Raw genomic sequence first — 26,579 nt, 5'->3', positions numbered from 1 at the left:
GACACGGATTTGACCTGTGCCTCCATGGACAGCTGTGAGTCCAAAATGACTCCCAGGCTGCGCACCTGGTCCTTCAGGGGCACAGTTACCACATTCAGGACCAGGGAATCCACCACACCTGCCCGCCTCCTGTCCACCAAAAACAGTACTTCTGTCTTGTCAGGATTCAATCTCAATCTGTTAGCCGCCATCCATACTCCAACCGCCTCCAGACACTCACACAGGACCTTCACCGCCTTCACTGGTTCTGATTTGAAAGAGGGGTAGAGCTGGGTATCATCTGCATACTGATGAACACCCATCCCAAACCCCCTGATGATCTCTCCCAGCAGCTGCATGTAGATGTTGAAAAGCATGGGGCAGAGGACAGAACCCTGAGGCACCCCACAAGTGAGAGCCCAGGGGTCTGAACACTCATTCCCCCAACACCGCTATTTTTGTGTGTGCATAAGGCACATTTGCAAATCAGAGAAGCTGTTATGGCACCACACAGAAATCACACTCGAGCACAGACTACAGCTTATACTATTGCTGACAACAGAATGCTTCTTTCAAGCCTAATTTCACCAGGGGGAGAGAGAGGTGACCCTTGGGCATCAGGGAAAGTTTGTGTGGGTAGATGTGTGCTCAAGTGCACTGCTGGCGACCCTGGTATAAGGCGTTGAACAAATGAAAATAATTTTAGATGGTTATACAATTGTTGTTGTTTAGTCATTTAGTCGTGTCCGCCTCTTCGTGACCCCCTGGACCAGAGCACGCCAGGCATTTCTGTCTTCCACTGCCTCCCGCAGCTTGGTCAAACTCATGCTTGTAGCTTTGAGAACACTGTCCCACCATCTCGTCCTCCATCGTCCCCTTCTCCTTGTGCCCTCCATCTTCCCCAACATCAGGGTCTTTCCCAGGGAGTCTTCTCTTCTCATGAGGTGGCCAAAGTCTTGGAGCCTCAGCTTCACAATCTGTCCTTCCAGTGAGCACTCAGGGCTGATTTCCTTCAGAATGGATAGGTTTGATCTTCTTGAAGTCCATGTGACTCTCAAGAGTCTCCTCCAGCACCAGAATTCAAAAGCATCAATTCTTCGGCGATCAGCCTTCTTTATGGTCCAGCTTTCACTTCCATACATAACCACTGGGAACACCATAGCTTTAACTATATGGTTGGCAAGGTGATGTCTCTGCTTTTTAAGATGCTATCTAGGTTTGTCATCACTTTTCTCCCAAGAAGCAGGCAATATGGTTATATAATTTTAGATTATCTACCTCTTCTTGGCATGCAGCCAAAAATAAGCACTTGAAAATAAAATAAGTTGCCTAACTCTGACTTAGAGAAGGGTTCTTAGATGCTGGGTCCATGGTTTCATTCAAATCAAAATGTCATGTGAATTTTAAACCAACTGAGGCTCCCTGACCTTTAAAATGCAGCACTGTAAATTCTGCAGCATCATAATTCTGATAGGAATACCTCCAACTCCATAATAGCTTGGATATTGCTTATGGGCTGTCATAAAAATTCTAAAGCTTTCATGAGAAGAGTGTTTAATTCCAATCGCTATTATATTTAATACTTTAATAGAGGCTTTCACTTTTCAGGTTTTTTTTTAAATAGTTTGCGACAATTTAAACTCCAAAGAAAAATGGCCTTCTATGCAGGAAAATTTGTGCTGGTAACATGAAGAAATAGGAAGACACTGTCTGCTGACTGATGGATAATTTTACAATATTTTGGAAGGTTTAATAGAAAATGGTCTGTTTGCATGGCAGTGTAGATTCCAGTTCTCTGTTTTAGTGTTTGCATGAAAAGCCCTAAATGACTTCGGACCCAGTTATCTGAAGAAACACCTCCTTTTGTATTGTCCTGCCTGTTACTCAAGATCAGCCTGGGTGGACCTTGTTGTAATCCCATTGCCAATTTAATTGTGTGGAGCTGGGGTTTTTTGATAGGGCCTTTTCAGTGGTAGCACTTGGGTTCTGGAATATCTCCTCCGCCGCGAGGTATGGCTGGAGCTGACATTAATTAGTTTCCAGGGCCTGCTGAAAACTTCCTCTTCTTCCATCTGTAGCCATCTAGTTTGTCTTAGAAAGGAATATTTGGAGTGAATCATATATTGCCTTGCTGGATTTAAGATTTTTAATTGACCTTAAGGTAAGGTTACCAAACGTCCCTGTTTCCTGGGGACAGTCCCTGGATTTACAAATCAGTCTTTTGACAAAATCCATTGAAGCTGAAAAGTGTCCCCGGATTCATTGGGGGGGGGGGGGAATCTGGTATCGTTACCTTAAGGTGTATCTTATTGTGTATTTTTGTCATCTTGACTCATCCTAAGATCACTTTGCAGGATCACTTTTACAAATAAGTAATTGGTGTGGCAGTCAAAAGAGGGTTGGTATATATGATCGATGTGTGATTCTTTGCAATCGCCATAGCAAATGTCTACTTGTATCAGCAAACTCCTGGGATCAAGATAATGGTCTCTTTTTCCTACTAGGCTGCAAAATTAGAATAGATCTCTGGAATGCATATGATCATTTGTAAAACAAAATTACGTTTCTGAAATTAAAGCTATGATAATGACCAGATTTTGCTGGAAAATATTTGTTCCCAAAACTTTGTCCTCACTCATTTCAGCAAAGTTTTACAATACAGTTTTCCCTATGTGCTGCCTTGGTTGCTAAAGATAGTGTTATGAAAATCTCTGATGGGATTAAGTTCTGGAAATTGAATTTCACATTTATTACTTTTTGAAAGTGATCCTTAATTTTCTGTGGAGGAATGCAAAGTATCATTTTCTTCTCCTTTCAGATATTGGGCTAGCTTCTTAGATGGTGTAAGCTGGCATTTCACACTAACCTCCAAAGCAGCATAGTGGTCCATTATTCTAGAGCAACTGAGAATCTGAAAGTTCTATCGCTTCATAGTCTAAAACTGCTAACCAGGGTGCCCCATGGGTGGATATGCTAGGGACTGAAACAGGCCTAGGAGAGGAAGACATTGCTGCAGATGTGTGGCTTATCCCAAAGCTATGAACAACCAAAGGCTGCACCAAGGACTGCATCCCTGGTGCAATGAGGGGAGAATGCAAATACAGGCCCCCAGCTGCAGCAGTTTCAGGTGGGGTTGCCATTTACTGGAAAGGAAGCAAGCACTTTCTAAAAGAGGAGAAGTGTCTAGAAGAGCATGCCTATGGGCTGCTGGCTCATGACTGCAGCTTGGAACATCAGCTGTGAAATTGCTCCACTCACCAAGACAAGGCAAGAAGAGGACTTCCCACTTGGTCTGAGACACCCTGAGAACCAACAGTCTTGACGGCTCTTTGAGTTTCTTGCCCTGCCTCCTTCTGGCTTGTTTCCTTAACCCTGACTTCCTGGTCTTCTTCTCTTGTGTCTCTGGCTCAACTGCTCTAGCTCAGCCTTGACCAGAAAGGATGCTGACTGTGTTCTAGATTGCCTCCTTAAAGATGACGGTTGCCATTGTGAAGGAGAGGCTCACAGGCCAGTCTCCCTCTTTCTCTGGACAAAGGGCTCGCCAAGAGAAATGGAGAGATTGTTTTGTGCATTTCCTGACACAACTGGCAGCTATGCCCTTCTCTGGAAATGGCTCCTGTCCCTGTGAAACCGTGGCACCGCATATCAGTCATTCCAATGCCTTTTGTACTCACTGGTTGCAACTTAGGAAGCCAGGAGGACCCAATTTATTCTTACCAACTAATTGGATAGAGTAGACAGCCATAATGGCTTTCAGATTTCTCAAAAATTAAAGGGCTAGAGATGTCATTTTCTTTAAATGAAAGCTACAAATTCAAGGTGGGGTCTCGAAATCCCCGAAAAGGCCAGATCCACACAGGCCTTTCTATGGCATCAGCTGTGGGCACAGCATTGTAAACTGATTGCACATTTTCATTCTGCCTCCCACCAGTTCCCCAGAGGTTGCTCTTTCAATTCCTGCCCACCAGACAAATGGCTATTTCTGAAAGATAAATCACATTTATCATTCCCATTATTATAAGTTGTTTCCATGCCCCCCCCCCAAGCTATGTTTTGCTTATTTCATAGCTTCAAAATTATCTCTCTTTGGATCTGCATTTTGGCAGATATCTTGAGTGGCAAATGTGCTCTATTGTGTTACTGGTAATGGTTGGGGACACAGTGGTGCAAAGGAATGATCTTTCACCATCATTGTACTTGCAGCCAGTGGAGGCCACCAAGATTTATTGGATTCTGGAAACTTGAGGTGTTATATTGTATTCCCTGGACTTAGGTACAATATCTGCTGGTGATGTGATTTTTACAGCTGGATAATCACAGTGAATAGTAGGATGACTATTGATGGGAGGCCTTCCTGGAAATCTTTATAGCTCCTGTAGTCATTGTAAAATATGATGTCAAGGGCTAGTGGAAACCAAAGCTGCCCTGAGTCTAGTTTCTTTTTCTTACTCATATAGCATGATTCCTTTTCTATAGCCATACTTTCTCTTCCACCATTAAGCTGCAACTCATTTTAAGCTTCAGTCAAGGTTATAGGGAGGAGAGTGACATTTTTCACAAAAATAGCACACTGGGATGTGCTGTTTCAGCCCGCTCGCTAGGAAACTTTGGGGTTTTCAGGTATTCCCCAACCTTGGGCAATCTTCTGAATCTAAATACTTTTATTACAGAGGTGATCATTCCTCTATTGTGGATCAGCAATTCTATCAGAGCTCAGGGAACAAGAGTGTTAACTCCTTCCCAATTTATTTCTTTTTCTTTTTAACCCTCCCTATTTCTGGAAAAAATAATATCCATCAAGGGGTTTAAAAGTGCTTGAATTATGATGGTTAGGGGGTTCCTAAGGAAACCCCAGCCTCTAACTCCGCTCCATTTAAGCTAAATCATTGCCCACATCTGGGTGCCCCCAGCCACTGCAAGACCACAATGCTGAGCTAACAGTCTTTGTACTTCTGACACTTTGCTGTGTTTCTTGCCCATCCAGCAGCACTTACAAGGAACCATTGGTGGCCTCCAGTGAATCACCATGGGAACTCACCTTGTGCATTCTCATAATGCCATCGTTCTCCCATTTCCACCCCCTCCCCAATATTTTGTTCAAAATCACTTGCAATCTCATGATGATACCACCGTGATGTCTGCAACCCATACAGCATGTGCACTTTTGCACCATGCAGAAAATACCAGATGCTCCTTGCTCTGCACATAAATACTCGGCAGCGGACACTAGCAACCCACTTTGTGAGCCCATGTTAGGGACTGGCTAGATGGTGAGGAGTGGTGAAAGGTGTCAGCTGGGGAACCCCCAAGGGAAATCCCAGAGGAGGAAGGATTAGAAGGTAGGGATTGGTGGTGGGACACTGAAGAGGTTAGAGGGGGAAGATTGGGAGGAGGGGCTGGAAACTGAAGGGGCGACAGAGTTTTGTGAGCCAGAGGAACCTGTGAAAGGGAACAGTTCAGACTCTGAAACTGAAGCAAAGGAGTGGGGTCAAGGGGCTGCTAAAGAATCCCGGGACTCTCCATCTCCTGCTGCGACAAGCTCCCCTCCCCCTGGTCTCCAAGAACGTGCAGGAGAACGAGAAGGGCAGAACAGAGGTCAGAGGTGGGCAGACACAGTTTGAGACTGCTTGGGAAACATCCGGGAGATGGAGCCTTAGGATGGGTGGAAGGCAAGGACCTTCAATCCAGGTAACCGCTCTATAGGGGCAAGACCTGCTGGGAATTGTTGCTGAGTTGTATGTTGTGTCCTTGAAGAAAGAGTTAACTTCACTGCCAACTGACTCTGCATTGGACTCCAGGCCTGACAGCCCACACTGCTCAGTGCATGAGTTGTAAGTGAATTCATGGATTTTATGGTGGGTTGCAGAATGGGCACTAGCATTTCCAGATCACCATTTTTTTAACAAATGCTGGTATCAAGAACATCAAAGTGACTTTAACATTTATATCTTGTGAAAACAACAGCATTCTGATTGAATTTTGGCTTCTGCCTGTCAGTGAGGCAGAATAGATGACAACAAGGCATTTCAAATTCTTGAGTACTGTTGTGACATTTTTTAAATGATATATGTGGAGTGTATTCAAACAGCTGTTTAGCTTAGCGGTTCATGGATGTAAATTGTCAAAAAGAATAAATGGTATTCATTGAAATCCATAAAGGTAATAAAATAGTGAAAGAGATGGCAAGAAAAACAACTCCATCACCGGCAGTGTGGTTTGCAAGATAACAGCTGTGCTTCATAACACTAAGGCAAGGGTAGGGAACCTTTTCTGAAGGTTGGGACTGATCATTATCTCCTTCCCCCTCCTGTTGTGACAAATTTGACAGGTGGGTGGGGTAGCCCACCTGTCAATCACCTGACATTAGTAAGATGTGCTGTGCTTTGAAGCCCCGATTCTTGGGACTTCAAATCACAGCACGGAGCTGTCTGAAAGCTTTTTGCAAAGAGCCCAGTCCTGCTCTTTAAAGTGCCCCAAACTGGAAGTTCCAAAAGCAGCAAGGGAGCTTTCAAAGAGAGGTGGTCCTTGAGATCTCATGCTCCGGAGCCATAAAGGGCTTTAAAGTTCAAAGCCAGTACTTTGGATTGAGCCCAGAGATTAATTAGTAGCCAGTGCAGTCAGGTCAGAAACAGTGCAATATCACCCGACCTTCTGGTCCTAGACAATAATATGGCCTCTGAATTCTGCACAGTCTACACTGCACTAAATGTATGACCTGTCTTCAAAGGCAGCCCCGTGTACAGCATATTGCAGAATCGAGCCTAGAGGTTACCACAGGTTCGGCAACTCAAGCTGTCTATATAGGGTAGCAGCTGGGGCACCAGTTGAAACTGCCAGTGAACCTACTTGTGCCTCCAGTGACAGTAAAGAATACAGAAGTACCTCCAAGCTGCATGGCAGCTCCTTTGAGGGCAATGCAAGCCTGTCCAGAACATGTTGAGTCCCATCCATCTAGCACTGCCCCATAGCACTACCTCAGTCTTATCTGGATTGAGCTTCAGTTTGTTGGCTCTCATCCAGTCCATGACCACAGCCAGACACAATCCAGAACATCCACTGCCACAAATGCAGATGTAGAGGAAGAAGATAGCTGTGTGTCACCAGCTTGATGATGAAACACACCACAACTCAGCCCTTTCATATTTCAGATGTCTAGCAGCATGGGGGATAAGATTGACCCCTGTGGAACCTCACATTGAAGGCTTCACAGAACCAAGCTGGATCCTTCAAGCACTGCTCTACGGAGACGGCCACCCAGAGACCACTGCAAAGCAGTGCCACCCACTGCTACAAGGAAAGGGAAGGCCATGCAGCAGAGACAACTGACCCAGGGACTAAGGGCCGGTAAGACAGAAACTAATGAATAGAGAAAGGTTAACGGGGAGCTAAACTGTACATTAATTAGAAGTAAATATTTCATAAAAACAAGAGATTGCTTCCTTTTTTGTTGGCGGTGACAGAAATGTTTCAAATTTGATAGAAACATGTATGTTGCCTAGTAATATGAATATACTTTTAAACTGAAGTATTCATGGGAAACTTCTGCTGAGTATGGAAGTGAGAGCTGGACGATCAAACGTATCCATTCTTAAGGAAATCAGCCCTGAGTTCTCACTGGAAGGACAGATCATGAAGCTGAGGCTACAGTACTTTGGCCACCTCATGAGAAGAGAAGACTTCCTGGGAAAGACCCTGGTGTTGAGAAAGATGGACTGCACAAGGAGAAGGGGACGACAGAGGACGAGATGGTGGGACAGTGTTCTTGAAGCTACTAGCATGAGTTTGACCAAGCTGCGGGAGGCAGTGGAAGACAGAAGTGCCTGGCGTGCTCTGGTCCAGGGGGTCACAAAGAGTCAGACACGACTAAACGACTAAACAACAACAACAACAACATCTGCTGAGCAACCTGGTTGTCATACTTAGAGTAATCATAGAATCATAGAGTTGGAAGAGACCACAAGGGCCATCGAGTCCAACCCCCTGCCAAGCAGGAAACACCATCGGAGCACTCCTGACATATGGTTGCCAAGCCTCTGCTTAAAGACCTCCAAAGAAGGAGACTCCACCACACTCCTTGGCAGCAAATTCCACTGTCGAACAGCTCTTACTGTCAGGAAGTTCTTCCTAATGTTTAGGTGGAATCTTCTTTCTTGTAGTTTGGATCCATTGCTCCGTGTCCGCTTCTCTGGAGCAGCAGAAAACAACCTTTCTCCCTCCTCTATGTGACATCCTTTTATATATTTGAACATGGCTATCATATCACCCCTTAACCTCCCCTTACATTTCTCCCTGTTAAAATCCATCTTGTTTGTTTTGGCCCAGTTCTCTAATCTGTCAAGGTCGTTTTGAAGTGTGATCCTGTCCTCTGGGGTGTTAGCCACCCCTCCCAGTTTGGTGTCATCTGCAAATTTGATCAGGATGCCCTTGAGTCCATCATCCAAGTCGTTGATAAAGATGTTGAATAAGACCGGGCCCAAGACAGAACCCTGTGGCACCCCACTAGTCACTCTTCTCCAGGATGAAGAGGAACCATTGATGAGCACCCTTTGGGTTCGGTCAGTCAGCCAGTTACAAATCCACTGAGTGGTAGCATAGTCAAGACCACATTTTACCAGCTTCTTTACAAGAATATCATGAGGCACCTTGTCAAATGCCTTGCTGAAATCAAGGTAGGCTACATCCACTGCGTTCCCTTCATCTACCAGACTTGTAATTCTGTCAAAAAACAAGATCAGGTTAGTCTGACATGCCTTATTTTTCAGAAATCCATGCTGACTATTGGTGATCACAGCATTCCTTTCTAGGTGCTCACAGACTGTTTGCTTAATGATCTGCTCCAGAATCTTCCCTGGTATTGATGTCAGACTGACTGGGCGGTAATTATTTGGGTCCTCTCTTTTCCCCTTTTTGAAAATAGGGACAACATTTGCCCTCCTCCAGTCTGCCGGGACTTCGCCTGTTCTCCAGGAATTCTCAAAGATGACTGCCAGTGGTTCTGAGATCACATCTGCCAGTTCTTTTAATACTCTTGGATGCAGTTCATCTGGCCCTGGAGACTTGAATACATCTAAACTAGCCAAGTATTCTTGTACTATCTCCTTAGTTATTCTGGGCTGTGTTTCCTCTGCTGAATCATTTGCTCCAAATTCTTCAGGTCGGGCATTGTTTTCTTTATCGGAGAAAACTGAGGCAAAGAAGGCATTGAGGAGTTCAGCCCTTTCTGTGTCCCCTGTTTGCATTTCACCATCTTCTCCTCTGAGTGACCCCACTGTTTCTTTGTTCTTCCTTTTGCTACGAACATACCCATAAAAGCCTTTTTTGTTGCTTTTAACCTCTCTAGCAAGCCTGAGTTCATTCTGTGCTTTAGCTTTTCTGACTTTGTGTCTACACGTGCTGGCTATTTGTTTGAATTCCTCTTTGGTGGTTTCCCCCCTTTTCCATTTTTTGTACACATCCTTTTTTAATCTTAACTCAGTTAAAAGTTCTTTAGATAGCCACCCTGGCTTCTTTAGGCACCTTCCATGTTTCCGTCTCATTGGTATTGCCTGACGTTGTGCTTTTACTATCTCCCTCTTAACAAACTCCCAGCCATCATGAACTCCCTTTCCTTTTAGTATTACTGTCCATGGGATCTCACCCAGCACTTCCCTAAGTTTTATGAAGTCAGCTTTCTTAAAGTCAAGAAATTGAGTCCTAGTATGCTTGGCTGCTCCTTTCCGCTGTATAGTAAACTTCAGAAGAGCATGATCACTTGCGCCTAATGATCCTTCCACTTCTACCCCACTAACCAGGTCATCAACATTGGTTAGGACCAGATCTAAAATGGCTGATCCTCTTGTTGCTTCTCCCACTTTCTGGACAATGAAGTTGTCTGCAAGGCCAGTGTGGAATCTGTTTGACCTTATGCTCTTGGCTGAGTTTGACATCCAACAAATATCCGGGTAATTGAAGTCCCCCATTACTACTATCTCCCTTCCTTTTGCATGCTTGTCCATCTGTTCCAGGAAGGCATCATCTATGTCCTCCGTTTGGCTTGGGGATCTATAGTAAACTCCCACAATGAGGTCACTGTTATTCTTCTCTCCCTTAATTTTGACCCAAATGCTCTCACTTTGGCTTTGAGGTTCTAAATCTCGGATCTCTTCACAGGTATACACATCCCTGACATATAACGCCACTCCTCCTCCTTTCTTGTCTGGTCTGTTTCTCTGAAAGAGATTGTATCCCCCCATTATTACATTCCAATCGTGGGACTTATCCCACCAGGTTTCAGTGATGCCTATTATGTCATATTTAGTTTGCTGTACCAAGAGCTCAAGCTCATCTTGTTTATTTCCCATGCTTTGCGCATTAGTGTACAGACATTGAAGTCCATTAATCATTCCCCCGTGTCTCTTATTTAAGGATTTTTTCCTCCCACCACTAGGTCTGCGTGCTGTTTGCTCCATTTGGTCTATGACATTTGGATGATCATCATCAATTGATAGACTCCTACCTTCAGGAGCACTGTCTCCCTCCCCCACATTAGTCAGTTTAAAGCCCTTCTGATGAGGTTTCTGAGATTTTTGGCAAAAACATTCCTCCCAACCGTTGTGAGGTGCAGCCCATCGCTTGCCAGAAGTCCATCTTCAAGAAACTGCAGTCCGTGATCTAAGAATCCAAACCGTTCCTGTTTACACCATTTGCGAAGCCAGCTGTTCACTTCCACTATTTTTCCCTCTCTCCCTGGGCCACGTCGTTCAACTGGGAGGACAGATGAGATGACAATTTGTGCATTTAATTGCTTCACTTTCCTGCCCAGAGCCTCGTAGTCTCTTTTGATCTTCTGGAGGCTATTGCTTGCAGTGTCATTGGTTCCCACATGAACCAAGAGGAAGGGGTATTTGTCAGTGGGTTTTATGATTCCTTGCAGTCGTTCAGTTACATCTTGGATCTTAGCCCCGGGGAGACAGCACACTTCCCGAAACATCTTGTCAGGCCCACAGATCACTGCTTCTGTTCTCCTCAGTAGGGAATCCCCTATCACCACTACACGCCTCCTCTTAGGTTTGGTCGGGGTTCTTCCGTGAGCTGTCCGTTCCAAGGTCGCCTGCACATTACCTGATGACTGACTTTGCTGCTCGTCTTCATATACCTGATCGACTGTAATGAGGGAGAGATCCTCAAATGGAGTCTGCTCTTCGTCTTCCATGATAGGGGAGAGGACCTCAAAGCGATTGTGTATTTCTAAACAATCAGAGCGAACCCTGGGCCTCCTAATGCCCAACTTGATAGCCTCAAATAAATCTGTTTCTGATTACGTTCATTGAGCATCCAATATCTTTCTGAATCTTCTGGCCCGTGTCACTATAATGTGTACTCATTCTTTGTACATGCACATTTGGCATAGTGAAATCTGCATTGTTTTGCCTGACAGTTTCTTTCCTTATGTCCAGCTATATTAGCATGGTTTGGCCAACAGTAGCTACAGGGTACACTTTGCAGTTTTTTCTCTAATGCCTTTAATCTTCAAAGTATTTTGGTAGCATTAATTAATTAACATACTCTGCCAAAACAATTTTAATTAAGTGTATTTGCCCCCAAATTATCACTGCACACAAAAGATAGAAAGGTGTGCAATAATATCTCTGCATAAACACTTTCTTGTTCTTTCCTCAATAAAGCATCTAGATTTTCCTCTGGCCACCATTAGAACATAATTAAGCTTTATACTAAAAACAATGTTGGCATTTGCAGTGATATTTGCTAGTGTGTTCAGCATGTATAATGTTTTTAGTTCCTGTAACCAATGCAAACATGGTTATATATATTCAAGGCTGTTTTCCCCAGACTTCAGAAACAGAGCTAATACAAATAACAATTCCTTTACAGTACAAACCTTCTGTATGTTCCACTTTCACATTGTTCTCCACACACCCCCTTGGCGTCTCCATGGATTTAAGTTACATCTTAAACCCACCTCTCCATAACACCTGTGAGTTTCTGAAACAGACCTTTGGCAAGTAAGGTCTCTGGTATTAGTTGTCTAATGTTTATAATGTCCCTCTCATTGTTGTTGTTTAGTCGTTTAGTCGTGTCCGACTCTTCGTGACCCCATGGACCAGAGCACGCCAGACACTCCTGTCTTCCAATGCCTCCCGCAGTTTGGTCAAACTCATGCTGGTAGCTCTGAGAACACTATCCAACCATCTCATCCTCTGTCATCCCCTTCTCCTTGTGCTCCTTGTGATCTTTCCCAACATCAGGGTCTTTTCCAGGGAGTCTTCTCTTCTCATGAGGTGGCCCAAGTTTTGGAGCCTCAGCTTCAGGATCTGTCCTTCCAGTGAGCACTCAGGGCTGATTTCCTTAAGAATGGATAGGTCTGATCTTCTTGCAGTCCATGGGACTCTCAAGAGTCTCATCCAGCACCATAATTCAAAAGCATCAATTCTTCGGCAATCAGCCTTCTTTATGGTCCAGCTCTCACTTCCATACATCACTACTGGGAAAACCATAGCTTTAACTATACAGACCTTTGTTGGCAAGGTGATGTCTCTGCTTTTTAAGATTCTGTCTAGGTTTGTCATTGCTTTCCTTCCAAGAAGCAGGCGTCTTTTAATTTCGTGACTGCTGTCACCATCTGCAGTGATCATGGAACCCAAGAAAGTAAAATCTCTCACTGCCTCCATTTCTTCCCCTTCTATTTCCCAGGAGGTGATGGGACCAGTTGCCATGAACTTCGTTTTTTTGATAGTGAGCTTAAACTTTTAAGGTCTCAGCCATTCATGTATCATACACACTTCAAGATAGTGTGCCTGAATGATCTTAGATGACATTCATCTGGGGCTAGCACTAGGAAAGTGAATTAAAGTGGAAGCTGGCAGACAAAATAAACGTGACTTCAAGAGATTTCACTCTGATTCAGAACAGGGAAAGCCATCAATATCCAAATATTGTTAGTTTCTGTTTGCCACTGAGCAGTGCTTTGGAGTCACAAGACTCTGTTTACATTCCACACATTCCAGAGACAGTCCAGGCTGTTGGAAGTCTCACGGGAGACGGGAGACGGATGTGACCTTACTAGTTTCCTGTTCCTTTGTTCCTTTGTTGTTCAGTTGCACTCTGCTTTCATAGAGAGGATGTTTCTTTTCTGTCTACGTAGCAAGAAATAAAACTCTTTAGCCATGTAGCCATAAATCTCATCACTTCCCTGTGCTGCTTTGATTCTCTGCTGAATGGGAATGTGCCTGTGGCCTCATCAAAGGCTCAGGTCGTTAATCACGTTGGAGGGTGATTCCGGAAGATGAGCTTTATCAGCTCGGTCGTAACGGAGATGCCGACATTTTTGGTTATGGGCCCAGAAGAACAGAATGCAGCTCTTATCTTCTCTGCGTGTCAAGAAGATTGATGAGAGGTATGTGCTCACGCCCTGGGAAGCCTGCCAGTCCCTAATTAATGGCATGAAGGGTGGACTTTGAACTTCTAGCCAAAGCACTTACCAGCAGCGGCAGGAGAAAGTGAAAGCCTCATGCAGTGTGCTTTTGGAATACAGCATGTGAACAGACACAGCCTGCTTTATAGACACAAGATGGCTAATCCAAAAGTACAGGAGGCTCGTCATTTTGCGTTGGGGATCCCAAAGCTTTCCAAGGGTAATTAGCAGAACTGGGTGCAGTATGCAGAAGCTCTGCTAAGAAAAGAGGGTCCGTTTAATGTGATAACAGGTACGCCCCCCCAGCTCCAATAACCGAAGACTGGGAGGCTAAGGATTCCAAAGCAAGGGGGACTCTGACGCTTATCGTGTCTCCTGAAGAGTTATGTCTTTTGCATGACAAGGCCTCAGCCAAAGAGATGTGGGACAGTCTCCAACAGTCACATTTAAGAACAGAGGCGGAGCTTCTTTGTTCTTTTATGCCAAGTTGCATGATATGGCACTTGCTGATGGAGCAGATGTACGTGCTCACCTCATGGAAATGCAGAATCTCAGGCATGAGTTGCAACAGCGTGGAATCACCTTTCCAGAGGCTGTGTATTCCTTCATGATTCTACATTATTTGGGTTCAAGTTGGAAAGCGATTGCCAGCCAGCTTGCTGTTTTGCCTACTGCTCAGTTAACAGTAGCGCATGTTATTGCTGTGGTGTTAAATGAAACGGATCGGTGTAGTGTTAGCTGCATCACCAAGAGGGAGTCCTCACAGATGTCATCCCAGAATGCAGTGCAACCACTAGATGGCACCAAAGCTTTGAAGGCAGTGAAATGCTACTCGTTTGGACGTCTCGGCCACGTGAAGAGGGAATGTAAATATGCCAAGGCAACAGAGCAGCGCAGCGAAAGCTCAATGCGTGGAAAAGGCAAAGGCAAAGGTCTGAAGTCCAGGACAACGCAACACAAGGCTATGGTCTCACGCTTCACTCCAAAGGTCCAGAAGATGTCTAGATCTCGTTGGTCCACTAGGACCCTCTTTGGGTGGAGCCAGGTACTTTATGGTTCTCACTGATTCATATTCCAGGTATATTCATGTGTTCAATCTCAAGCAGAAATCAGAAGCGTTTCCTAGGTTCAAGGAATTCTGTGCTTGGTTGCAAAATATGCATGATAAAAGGTGAAATGTTTGTTTACAGATCGAGGGGGAGAATTCACTTCTCAGCAGATTGAAGGTTTTCTGACTGAGAAAGGAATTCAACATGACCTTTCAAGTCCATGGTCTCCTTGGGTGAATGGACTTTGTGAAAGGGCAAACCAAACTTTGCTTCAAGGCTTGAAAACCTTGCTGCATGATGCCAATCTTCCAGAGAGTTATTGGGCAGAAGCGCTTGGCTGTTTTGTTTATACTTATAATCACAGATTATCATCACCGATTGGTTGTACCCCCTATGAAAAGATGTTTAGCAAGAAACCATACATCAAGCACTTGATAATTTTTGGTTCTGACATGTGGGTTTACACACCACAAATCTCCAAGTTAGGCAAACGTGGTTTGCATGGTATCTTTCTAGGATATCAGAAAGGTTCTTACAGAGTAATGATGACTGACTCTAACCCAGTTAGGCTCACTAGAAGTTGAGTACAATGCCAAATGGGGGGAGAATGTGGGAATTTTCCAATGTTATCCTGATGACAGTGAAGAGACTGAGGATAAACAACAGCAAAACCCCACACCCACTGATGAAGGTTCTGATTCTGATTCTGAAACGGACTCGGATGGTTCAGAGGATTTCAAGAGTGCTAAGGCCTCTTTGCGACCCTCTGAAGGCTCTGATCGAGAATTGGAGGAACCACTGTTCACCATAGGCCACTTTTCTCCTAAGAAAGAAGAGGAGAGCATTGAAGACTTACGTCTAATTCTCAGGTCTGAAAGAGCCACAAAAGATAGACCTCCAAAGAGATTTGCTGATGAATTTGCTAAAGCAGCAAAAGCTGTAACTGTTGTTAATAGCTCCAAGAAGGTATTTGAACCTTCAAGCTTCCAAGAGATCCAGGCTTTGGATTCGAAGGATGCTGTGCCATGGTTAACTGCCATGAAGGCTGAGCTTGATACCTTAGAGAGGAATAAAACATGGGAGCTAGTTCGAACAGTTCCAGGGATGAAACTGCTTGACAGCAAATGGGTCGTCAAAGCAAAGACAGACCAAAATGGCAAGATAGTCAGACACAAAGCCAGATTGGTAGCCAGAGGTTTTTCACAGATACCAGGAGAAGACTATCATGAGACCTACTCACCCACCATGAGATATGAGAGCATTAGGCTTATGCTCAAACTTGCTGCAGAAGAGAATCTACACGTTTCTCATCACGATGTGAATACAGCATTTTTGTACGGAACCTTAGGTGAATCACTTTATATGCTTCCACCTGATGGCGTACAGGTAAAACAAGGATTTGTTTGTTCTCTGAAGAAGTCCCTATACAGTCTCAAACAAAGTGCACGATGCTGGCAGTCTAAACTCACTGAAGTGTTGTTTTCTCTAGGTTTTTAGCAAGGTAAAGCTGATCCATGTGTATTTGTCAAAGAGGAAGGGCAAAAGAAGCTTTATTGCTTATTTTATGTTGATGATATTCTTTTCTTTTGGAAGGATGTCAAGATGTACAATAGCGGCCTAGCTCTACTGAAAGAGCACTTTGACATGAAGGATCTTGGTGAGGTAACCAACTACCTATATCTGGAAATAGAGAGAGACACTAAGATGGTAATATTTTAGTACACCAGTCACAGAAAATTGCTGATGTGTTAACCAAACTGAACCTGATGGATGCTAACCCTGTAGACACACTGATGACAACAGGATATCAGGTAGATGATACTGAAGAAGCTTGGTCGTAACGGAGATGCCGACAAATATATGTGGCTGGAAGTATTTGGTACGAGCAAAAAAGGTGTGGTCCAGATACGGACTCATCACAATCAAATAAGTCCATAAGGATTTTTCTAATTCTTCGGTGCAGAAGCCAGAATTTCAACAGTTTGTTAGGGGTACCATATTTCAAACAGTGAAAAAAAGTTGAGTTGGTTTTTTTAGTTTTGCCAAAATCATCCCCCAAAAGCCATTTCTGGGCTATTTTTAGATCAGACCTCTCCATTCTGAAGGAAATCAGCCCTGACTGCTCACTGGAAGGACAGATCCTGAAGCTGAGGCTCCAATACTTTGGCCACCTCATGAGAAGAGACGACTCCCTGGAAAAGACCCTGATGCTGGGAAAGATGGAGGGCACAAGGAGAAGGGGATGACAGAGGACGAGATGGTTGGACAGTGTTCTCGAAGCTACCAGCAGGAGTTTGACCAAACTGCAGGAGGCAGTGGAAGACAGGACTGCCTGGCATGCTCTGGTCCATGGGGTCACGAAGAGTCGGACACGACTAAACAACAACAAATATAATTTGCCTAGTCACTACAGTCAGTGGGATATGCCTTTCTGCACATCTCAGCAGCTCAGCTGATGGAAGAGGGGCAATAATATTTTGCAGCACAAAGGATGTGGTACTGCTCTGATCCATTTTGCCATAGTTCGCTTGTCACCAATTGGTAAACTGGTTGTATGTATAGTCCTACCAACTGGGAAGGGCAATCCTCATTACCTACAAAGTGATTATATACACACTGTGGGGAGGTGTCACTTACTGGATTTACCCATGACCTGTTTGGGCATCATATGCATGAAGGAATTGGGATTGTGCCCATTGGCCCAGACTAACCTCCATGCATCCATCATAAATTCTGATAGGCTATGGATTACAATGAACATGTGGAAAAGGGGGCAGTGGGTGTAATCCTGCTCCTATGAACATTTGAACACAAGACCCGTGTTGTATAAATATGGCTTCTGTGTCTTGACATTAGGTGTTAATTGTATTCTAATTGGCATTTCAGGCTTGGTCTTCTTTCATACTCTGACTTTGCTTGTCGATGTCACTATTCATTTTGTTCCTATTTGTTTGCTTTTATGTAGGGCTTATTTCATTATATTTCTGCAGCTAATGAGGCCAATGAATGCCTTCATTTTCTTGGAGTTTCTGACATTTGCTTCCACATGGTTGTCAGGTTGACTGCAATACAAAAGGAATGTGACATATTCAAATATTGCTGAGATGGCAAACTCAGCAAATTACTGATGGGCAAACTAAGGTCTATTTCATATAATTATTCTCCCTGGAATTCTGTGATTGGTAAATGTTGAAATAACATCACCCAGCTCCCATTACTGCATGCTAAAGATCATCTGCTCACCCTCAGAATAAGAATAGAATCCAAGAAGCACAAGGTGATATTGATTGTTCATTGTACAGAAGTCCTTGGCTATGATGCACCAAGGTGAAGATATTTCATGGCTCATATGTAATTCATTTTGTTAGCAAGGTGGGAAGCTGTTCTCTACCTATATTTCTCTAATATAATATGAAATGTAGAGTTTGTGCAGACAGGCCTTGTGAGCAATATCACCAGTGAGAGCATGCAGAGGGAAGCCAAAGTTTCTTATCGCTTCAACCATACTCTCCAAATGTATTCTTCTCCCCCCCCACCCCGGGGCAATCTTTATTTTCTGTTTCCTGCCCCAGGTACATTGCAGTCTATACTTTGTCCATGTTGTGTTTTGTGTTTTCCTTCAATCCTGTACCTGCAAACAGATAATGGTATTTTATGCACATTGGTACTATGTGCAGTTCATATGCTAGAATCCTAGAGTTGGAAGAGACCACAAGGGCCATCGAGTCCAACCCCCTGCCAAGCAGGAAACACCATCAGAGCACTCCTGACATATGGTTGTCAAGCCTCTGCTTAAAGACCTCCAAAGAAGGAGACTCCACCATATGCTGATGCTCCAGAAATCAATCCTCCAGAACTGGGTTGCAGTTCCCTGACACATTGAAACTGGAATTTTATACCCAGTTTCCTGTGAGTAAGCCTCATTGAATTTTATGGTACTTACTTCTGGGTAGACATATAGAATTGCACTGTGTGAGATACATTAGCAGTGATGTAAATCGCTTTTGGGAACACAGGTCAAACTAGATGTTACACAGGACATATATGTAGCTATCTTCTGCATGTTTTAATTTAAGTGAAAATCTGCCAGTGCATAGAAGGACTGTGGGGTGCTGGGTACCCACAGTGTGGGGCCCAAGTCAGCACCCCTGCCCACTGACAACCCCCCAGTATGATGATGCTGTTTTAAAGGAAGCCTGACATGGTTTCTCTTGACACTTGAGTGTAACATCTACTTTGGCCCTTGGTCTGCTGGACTACTGTGGCAATCAGCTGATTGATGAGGAACTGGTGGAAATGGCACTCCTGCTGCACGTTTGTAGGCGCCCCAATCTCTGTTTCCATTCATGTCTGTTTAACATTTAACATAAGAAATACAACCTGTTCCGCAACACATTTGAAAAGACTTATGGTAGCTGAACTGAAATTGACAGTGATAAATATCCTATATTGGTTAACTAGTCCCATACTGTGCCGTTGTGTATATGGAAAGCCCTGTCTTGTAAATGTATTCCTTATGACATTCCTGTCCCAAACTTAGATTTTTCTTTCTTTAATAAAGAATGTCTGCAGAATGTATTGACTTACAGTGTCATCACGAAAGTGCAATTGAATCAAGCCCCGCCTGATGGCTTGCAGCTGTTCTGAGTTGATAATTATGCTTGATTAGTATTGATTCACTAAGAATAGAAATCAGCAACGGTCTTGGTTTAGATCAAGAGCAACATTTTTCTTCTCATTTGTAGCTATCACATTTGTACAGGAAGAAATACAGAACTGCATATCCCTACGACAATTGCAGGCTATATGGGAACCATCTGACTAGTGGGTGAAACCAATGGCCTGTTGGGTGCTTTGGAAAAAATTAAACTTTGCCCTTCAAATCCAGTTTGTTGATGGCATACAAATACATCTAAGCTGGGGGAAGTAGTTTAATTTGGGGGCAACGTCTTCTGCTGCTGTTGTCATCAGGTTTCTCCTTGCAGAGCTTACACTACCTGAAATGGGAGTTCAGAATAAATTATGATTTGCTCCATTTTGTATGTTTGTATAATACCTAATGCTAACATGTATATCTAGACTTCCTAAGCAGAGGCCAGCGCAAGATGGTTTATAACAGTTTAAAATAAGCATTATAACAAAAACAATTTAAAATGCAATAAAACAATGGAAAGCAGCAGAAAAAACAGCAAAAAGTAAAAACATGGGCAGCACGGCAGCAAAAGATCCCTGCAATGAAAGAGCTGCAGCAGGGGAGTTGTCAGCACAGAGTTCATCTCTGGAACTCCATGCCACAGGGCAACACAAGGCTAACAGGGCTTGGGCAGGGGGCAGACAGCCTCCAAGGGAAAGGCAGCTCTCAAGCAAGAAAGCTCACAACAGACAGTGAGCCAGAGCAACACCCTTAATTTTGCCCCCCCCCCCATGTTGCTCTGTAGCCTCCCCACAGCTCGGATGTCAGGTTAGCGGGACCCCTAAACAAGAGTTTGGGGAGCTATTTCAGCTCATTTGCCCCCAAACCCTTTCATTCCTGCATAAATGTTAGATGGCCTTTGGCGAGGTCTAGCTGGGATTTTCTTACCTTTTTGCTGGCTCTTTCAATAAAAAAAACTAAGCAATGTAAAGGGAACATGGGAAGCTGCCCAAGCTCAGACCACTGATGGATTGATCTCAATATTGACTACACTGGCTGGCAGCAGCTCTCCAGGGTTTCAGGAAGGGGACCTTCCCAGTCCCACCTGGAGGTGCCACTGGGGATCAAACCTTTTGCATGCAAAGCGGATGCTCCGCTGCTGAGCTGCAACAGAAGGAGAGAAGAAGAGCCGCTGCGCATTCCAGATTCGGGGGGGGGGGGCTGTTAACCCAGCAGCAGCAGGGCCCCCAAAAGGGGCTCCTTATGTCTCTTGTTTCCTATCCATCATCTTCCTCTCCCCCCCTCTTTCTCTTTCTAGAAATAAAAATAAAAATAAAAATTGGTCCAGTAGCACCTTAGAGACCAACTAAGTTTGTTCTGGGTATGAGCTTTCGTATGCATGCACACTTCTTCAGATACACTGAAAGAGAAGTCACCAGACCCTTACATATAGTGGGAGGGTGGGGAGGGGGTATTACTCTGATGGGTGGTAGGAGATGGGTGATTGACTCAGCGGGTATGGTAAACCTGTTGATGACTGTTAACGAATGCAATTAGTCCTACAGGAAAAAGCAAAGGATAGTATGCAGATAACCAAAAATAGTTTTAGCATGTGTAATGAGACAAGAATCCAATATCTCTATTCAGACCACGTCTCTCCATAGTTTTCAATTTAGTAATAAGTTGTAATTCAGCAACTTCTCTTTCAAGTCCGTTTCTGAAATTCTTTTGTAATAAGACAGCTGCTTTGAGATCCAGTATTGAAAACTATAGAGAGACCTGCTTTTTCCTGTAGGAATTGCATGCTTGGCTGGTGGGTGCTTGAGACCAGGCCTTTTCAGTGGTGGCCCAACATTTCTGAAACTCCCCAAAGAGTTATGAATGACCTTGTATAGGTCTTTTAAAAACAGATCTTAACCTTTGTTTCAGTATGTGCTGGATTGAGGTATTGTGTGCTGCATGTTTATACTGTTTTTAGATTGGAATTAGACTGTTTTTGTGTATTCCCTATTTTAAAATTGTTGTTTACCAGTTTTTGCAAGCTTCTCTGGGAGGGCTTTGCCCTGATAAGTGGTATATAAACTCCTCAAATAAATAATATATGGTATGAGTACATAGCAAAGGGATATGCTTAGATCAACACTCAACATATTCTGTTTGCCTGGATTTTGAATTTAGACGCTCATACGAGCTTCTTTGCTTGTGGGGTTTGCAATGCTCACAAATCCATTCTGTATTTTCTTAGCAGTTCTATCATGATAGAATCTGAAGTTCCAACCCAGGTTTTATTTAGTCTTTCAATAAGGTGTGGCTCTCTAGTTCAAAGGCCTTGTGTCATTCGTAACTTAAAACTGCTCTGGTTGCCCAGGAGGCATACATGGAAATTTGATCTTGTTTCCAGTGCAAGAGCCTTAAACTGAATATTAAAAGTGTCTGGGGTTTATGGGAGTTGTGCTCCCCAACATCTGGAGGGCACCCAGTTGAGGAAGGCTGGCTTAGTTTGTCCCAAAATATATAGGAAGGAAAACAGGACTGGCCTGGCCTGAACTCAAGTCCCCATCAGCACAGGAGAAGGCCGCTGCCCAGTTCCAAAAGGGTGAGGGTAGGTGCTTTGCTGAACAGGAATTGTGGTGCGTTTGGGTTTTGACCTGAATGGGCAGCTAAGCCCTGTCCTCGCGAGATCAAATCGCAGAGCTCAATAACTGCATCTAGAACACAAGGAACACGGCCCCAGTGGAATGTGATGACATCAGAAGACATCAGTTTAGAAAGAAGGGTGGATCTTTTTCTTTAACTGTAGTGAGTCAGAGTTCTACGAGAAATAGGTCAGGGTACTGAGCTTGGTATGGAAAGGGTATCAAGCAGGGGGCAGAACTGCCTCTGTGGGGAGGGGCTGCCACAACCTAGGGACTGCCCTCTGCTGGGCCACCCTGCCAAACCTCTGAGGACAGTGGAACTGCCAAGAGGGCTCCCTCTACTGATCTCAACACCTGAGAGTGTCGCAGGCGGTCGGACAGATATTTGGGACCCGAGTCATTTAAGACTTTGATCACAAGTGTGAGCACCTTGAATTCGACTCAGAAACAAATTAGCAATGGCAATCAGTGCACCTATTTTAACACAGGGGTGAGTTGTAAGAGTTGTAAGTAGAACCCTAGGCAGCAATCATTTCCTTCTCTTCTGAAATGATTCTGTATTCATTTAAAAAGAAGGGAACATGTCAAAGTGTCCTTGCATCCATTTGAGAATTGCCAGAGTTCCTTCTTGGATAGTTCTCTGGCACTCTGTCCCAAGGATGCTTTGCCCCCCATTGGAGGGGGGTGGCAGACCGAGTTTGACACCATGCATACGTGATGCCCGCCCCCTGTTGGGTGCAACTCAGTGCATTTGGTGAGTTGCAGCCATGGCGGGTGCAACTCAGTGCATCTGCTGCCACTGTTACTACTGTATTATTTGCCATTGGTATATATTTCATTGGGGTGCAACAAACATTTTGCTTTTTTAGTATAGGCATTCTGCTATTGCAAAAGTAGTAAAAGGAATGGCTGTACTAATCGTAACAATGATGGTGGTGCGTAGACAGAAAAGCACCGTGCATGAGGCAGGAAAAGTCTTGACTGAAAAAGCCTGTTGTGCGTTGGCAAAAATGTGAACGTATGTTGAAAAGCGGCCATATGATTCTTTTGTACCTTTTGTACCAACAAAGTCAATGGCATTAAATGACCAGTCATCCAAGTACTTTTACTTAACTGCTTTTTAGATTGAGTAACCATTTGTCACTCTTGAACCTGTAATACCACTTCTCATTCACTCTTGTTCCTCTATGGTTTAATTTCCCTGCACAAAGATTGAAATGGTGTCCCATTACTAATACCTGCCAGTAGCCATTTAATTAGTGTAATTAATTATAAAGCAATTTATTAAAATGTAACTTTCAGATTATTCAGTATAACCCACAAACACACACACACGTATCCTCCCCTTACCAAAAATTGCAGAACCATTAGGCAGTATGCAGTGGTGCAAATTAAAGCTGCTGAAATAGTAGATAAATGGAACTGTCATAGATCTAATTGTTAGGCAAAGTTTTAGCTGAATCCACTAGAGTGTTATTAGAGTTTTCAGACAGAAAAACAATGAACCACCATTTGTTTTCCAGTGTGTTTTGCTGTATATGAAAGATAAGGTTGTTATGGCCGACTAAGGGGCTGCTTTATTAAAGACTAATTTTATGTAGTTAAACATAGGGAATGCACCACTGTAAAAACTGGACAGTGGTGTATCTCTGAAGAGTTAAAACTCAATGGATGAATTTCAGTTATATTAATGGCTTTAATGTAGATTTAAATACCACAATGCAATATTTAATTAGATCTAGCAAGGATGCAATTTCATTCTCTTGTTTGGTCACTACAAGGTGCTCTGCTTAAGATGGCCTATTTGTTAGTTATTCATCTTAAGAGGATACAATTGCTTCAACAAAGCACATTTGAACAGATTTGAAAAAGAACTTTTTAAAATATATAGGGTCGTAGTCAATGCTATTTGTACTCAGAGTAAGCCTACAGATATTAATAAGCATGACTAATGATGAGCTTTTGGTCTAATTTCTTGGAACCTATATGGGACCAACATCTGTGCTTGTTATAAGCACACTGTTGAATTTATTTTAGGGACTTAACTAGGGTTCTTTGAAAAATAAATCTGCATCAGAGTCTTTATCTTTTGTAGCTTTGAATCAGGAAAAAACATCTCAGGACTCAGCTACACAGTTGCTATTATAACATTGTATGTGTGTTATAAAAATGTGGCACCAGATGGCGCTGTAGAGCTCAATGGCAAATTGCATCTATATTTTTATAATGTTTTTAATAGCATTTTCATAGCGTTTTTTCTATATCTGTAGATATCTGTATCTATATCTTCAGAGCAATGGAAGGAAGGAGGAAGTACGATTCTGTAGCCAAAGTAAGTAGAATTACTTATTTATAGTTCAGCTTTAGAATGAACCTTTATTTCCTTCTTCCTGTTCCTGAATCCGTTACGTTCTTTTGAGAGTGATGACCCTTGAAGGATCTATCTGATGGATTGGACAACTCTAAATGTATTGTGCAAGTGCACATTTTTCATAGATCAAACAGACAGACCTACTAGCTCAAGATCAGTGTGGTTTGCATGGCTCTTTCATAACCTTCTTTGCACTTGTTAATAGACATTCTGCTGGCTGTCAGGGAGGGATAATGAAAATCAAGCCAAGCAAAGACCTACAACCTCACTCCATCGGGGATAGTTATCTGCTGCTAGAATTGTCTGCAAGGCTTAGCTAAAATCAGCCAGTACCACATTACTCTTCCCCCTTTCATTTTTTCACAACCAAACATGGTCAGAGAATAGAATTCTTCACAAATCTGTTGCTCATCTGCCAAAGCAGCTTTCTAGAAAGGCTCCTCTTCCATCTAGATCCTTTGTAATCGAGTAGTGATTTATTAACTAAGCAAGAGAGAAATATAATACATTACCTTGGAATTCATGAATATGTAATTCTGTTTCAGGCATAATAATGGATCACCATTTACCAGCCTCCTCCTTTCTTGTGAGCATTGTGATGTTCAGTTCCATATACATTTTCTCTTATTTATGTCCCCTTGCATTCTCCCTATGTGCAACTCCTTAAAAAAACAACAATCCAGAATGTCTCTGAATCAAAAGCCCTACTCCCAAAATTTCAGTCTATTTTCATAGTACATGTTAACTTTCCTTGTCTGGACAAATACAGTATTATGCTTCCATTCAGGCCACACATGAAAATTTGCATAAAATACTGAAATAAATGCATATATACCTTCTAGTCTAGTACTTACTGCACACCAACATCATTTAAGCACAACACAATTACAGTTCCTGTTTAACCACAGGTATAAGAATCAAATAATAATTAAACAAACAAACAAACAAACAAACCACGTATAACACATCATAGTTTAAAAATAGCCAATCTATATTAGGTTTATATGTCCAGCAAACCATGCTAGTTGGTTGGCCTAAAATTGTCCGTGGGTTGTTTGTGAAATACCAATAAATATGTTTTGTAGAAGCACTGTTATTCATATTGCCTGGTAGAAGCACTGGTATTCATATTGCCTTCAACTCATATTGCCTGGCAGGTGAATCCTAAAAGAAGACATTCCTCATAGCTTCATCTTATACTTCACCACAGCAGCAAAACAGTGGTCAGTCTGGGGCACAATGACAACTAGATGAAGTGGTAGGGATCAGGAGCAAGGTGAGAAAATGGCCAAAGAGGAGGGCCTTTCAGGACCGCTAGAGACAAGATATTCTTGTTCCATTACATGCAGACAATTGAGAGAGAGGTGCCTAGTTTCCACTGAGGTGGTAAATGTGGGTATGAGCTTTACCTTGCCAGATTACAAGTTGAGGTGCAGATTATTTAAATATCTCTTGTGCACACCAACACTGTGCCTGGCAAATTTGACGCTGGCTGGGCTGGGGGGGGGGGTGGTTCTAGCTTAGCCTTCTCCCTGCTGGCTAGGCTTTTGTGTTTAGGATGCCCTCTCCCGGGTCCTCATGCAGAGGAGCATTCAGTCTATGGTTCTCTATCAGCAATTTGAAATGGTGCAATCCAAACCTGGCTTTACTCCCTCAGCGACAGCAAAGGGCCAAGTAATCCTTTATACTTCCCCCTGCGTGACACAGTTTCAGGCTGTGTTGACAATGTATAATAAAGCAGGGGGCAGGAGGGCCCTTAAGAAACAAAAGCAAAACACATACAGCAGTGCCATTCACAGACAGCAATGTTTATTCTGGCTTTAGGCTGCTTTGGAAATAAGTTTTCCCTTCCCTCCTAGGTCAATGCAGTTATGCTAGTTTCATGGCCCCTATTGGCTAGTGACCGTGCCATCACTGATGATGAGCAGCATGGTATCCTTTTGGTCATTCACAGGCTATTTTGTGGCTTACTGTTTCTTACTGTGGTTCAGCAGTACCTACCGTACTAATCAAGTAGTGCAGCACTCCTCTAATTCTTTAAAATGGAACAGCAGAGAACTAGTACAGAGTGGGAGGGGTCAGCAACTGGAGCGTCTGTGCCAAATCTATCCCACCGCCACCCATTGCTAACCAAAAAGAAAAAGAAATGTGCAAGGTTACCCCACTACCATGAGCACAGCCAGGATTTTAGTTAGGGGAAGCAGGACCTGGTTGGGGGGGGAGGACTTTTTTGGGGGGGGGCAGAACCAATGTGATTGGTTCATTAGTTAAGAATTTCTATTATTTTATTTGATCTAAGGGGGGCAACTGCCCCCCTTGGCTTCGCCCATGCCCACTCTCTATAGACATTTACCTATAACTCTACGGGTAATATTTGAATTTCCAAAAATAGCCTGGATAAGCCCTGCTTTTGAACAAAATTGATTTAAAAGGACAGAAGTGAGGCTCTCTTTCACATTAACATAAAGCTCGCAAGGACATTCGCACAGCAGTCTTTCAT

At 43.4% G+C, this 26,579-nt stretch overlaps 1 protein-coding gene and 1 long non-coding RNA gene across 6 annotated transcripts in view; both read left to right on the top strand.

Annotated features, from left to right (window-relative positions):
* The window catches only part of LOC308484731, a 160,440-nt gene that overhangs the window by 14,685 nt on the left and 119,176 nt on the right, over nt 1-26,579 (top strand). For 3 of the 5 annotated variants that reach the window (XR_013990096.1, XR_013990097.1, XR_013990098.1), the window contains exons 2-3: nt 7,128-7,323; nt 23,979-24,040. This is a non-coding gene — a long non-coding RNA (uncharacterized lncRNA). Of the gene's footprint in view, nt 1-7,127; nt 7,324-21,895; nt 22,199-23,978; nt 24,041-25,236; nt 25,356-26,579 lie in introns of those variants that run through there. The other 2 variants (XR_013990099.1, XR_013990100.1) reach the window with 2 other exon arrangements.
* The window catches only part of LOC308484157 (uncharacterized protein), a 53,205-nt gene that overhangs the window by 11,574 nt on the left and 15,052 nt on the right, over nt 1-26,579 (top strand). The window lies entirely within an intron of this gene.

Source organism: Podarcis pityusensis (genome assembly GCF_964106645.2).
Source record: "Podarcis pityusensis genome assembly, chromosome: 1".
NCBI lineage: Eukaryota > Metazoa > Chordata > Lepidosauria > Squamata > Lacertidae > Podarcis > Podarcis pityusensis.
This window is presented reverse-complemented; position numbering and strand designations above follow the sequence as displayed.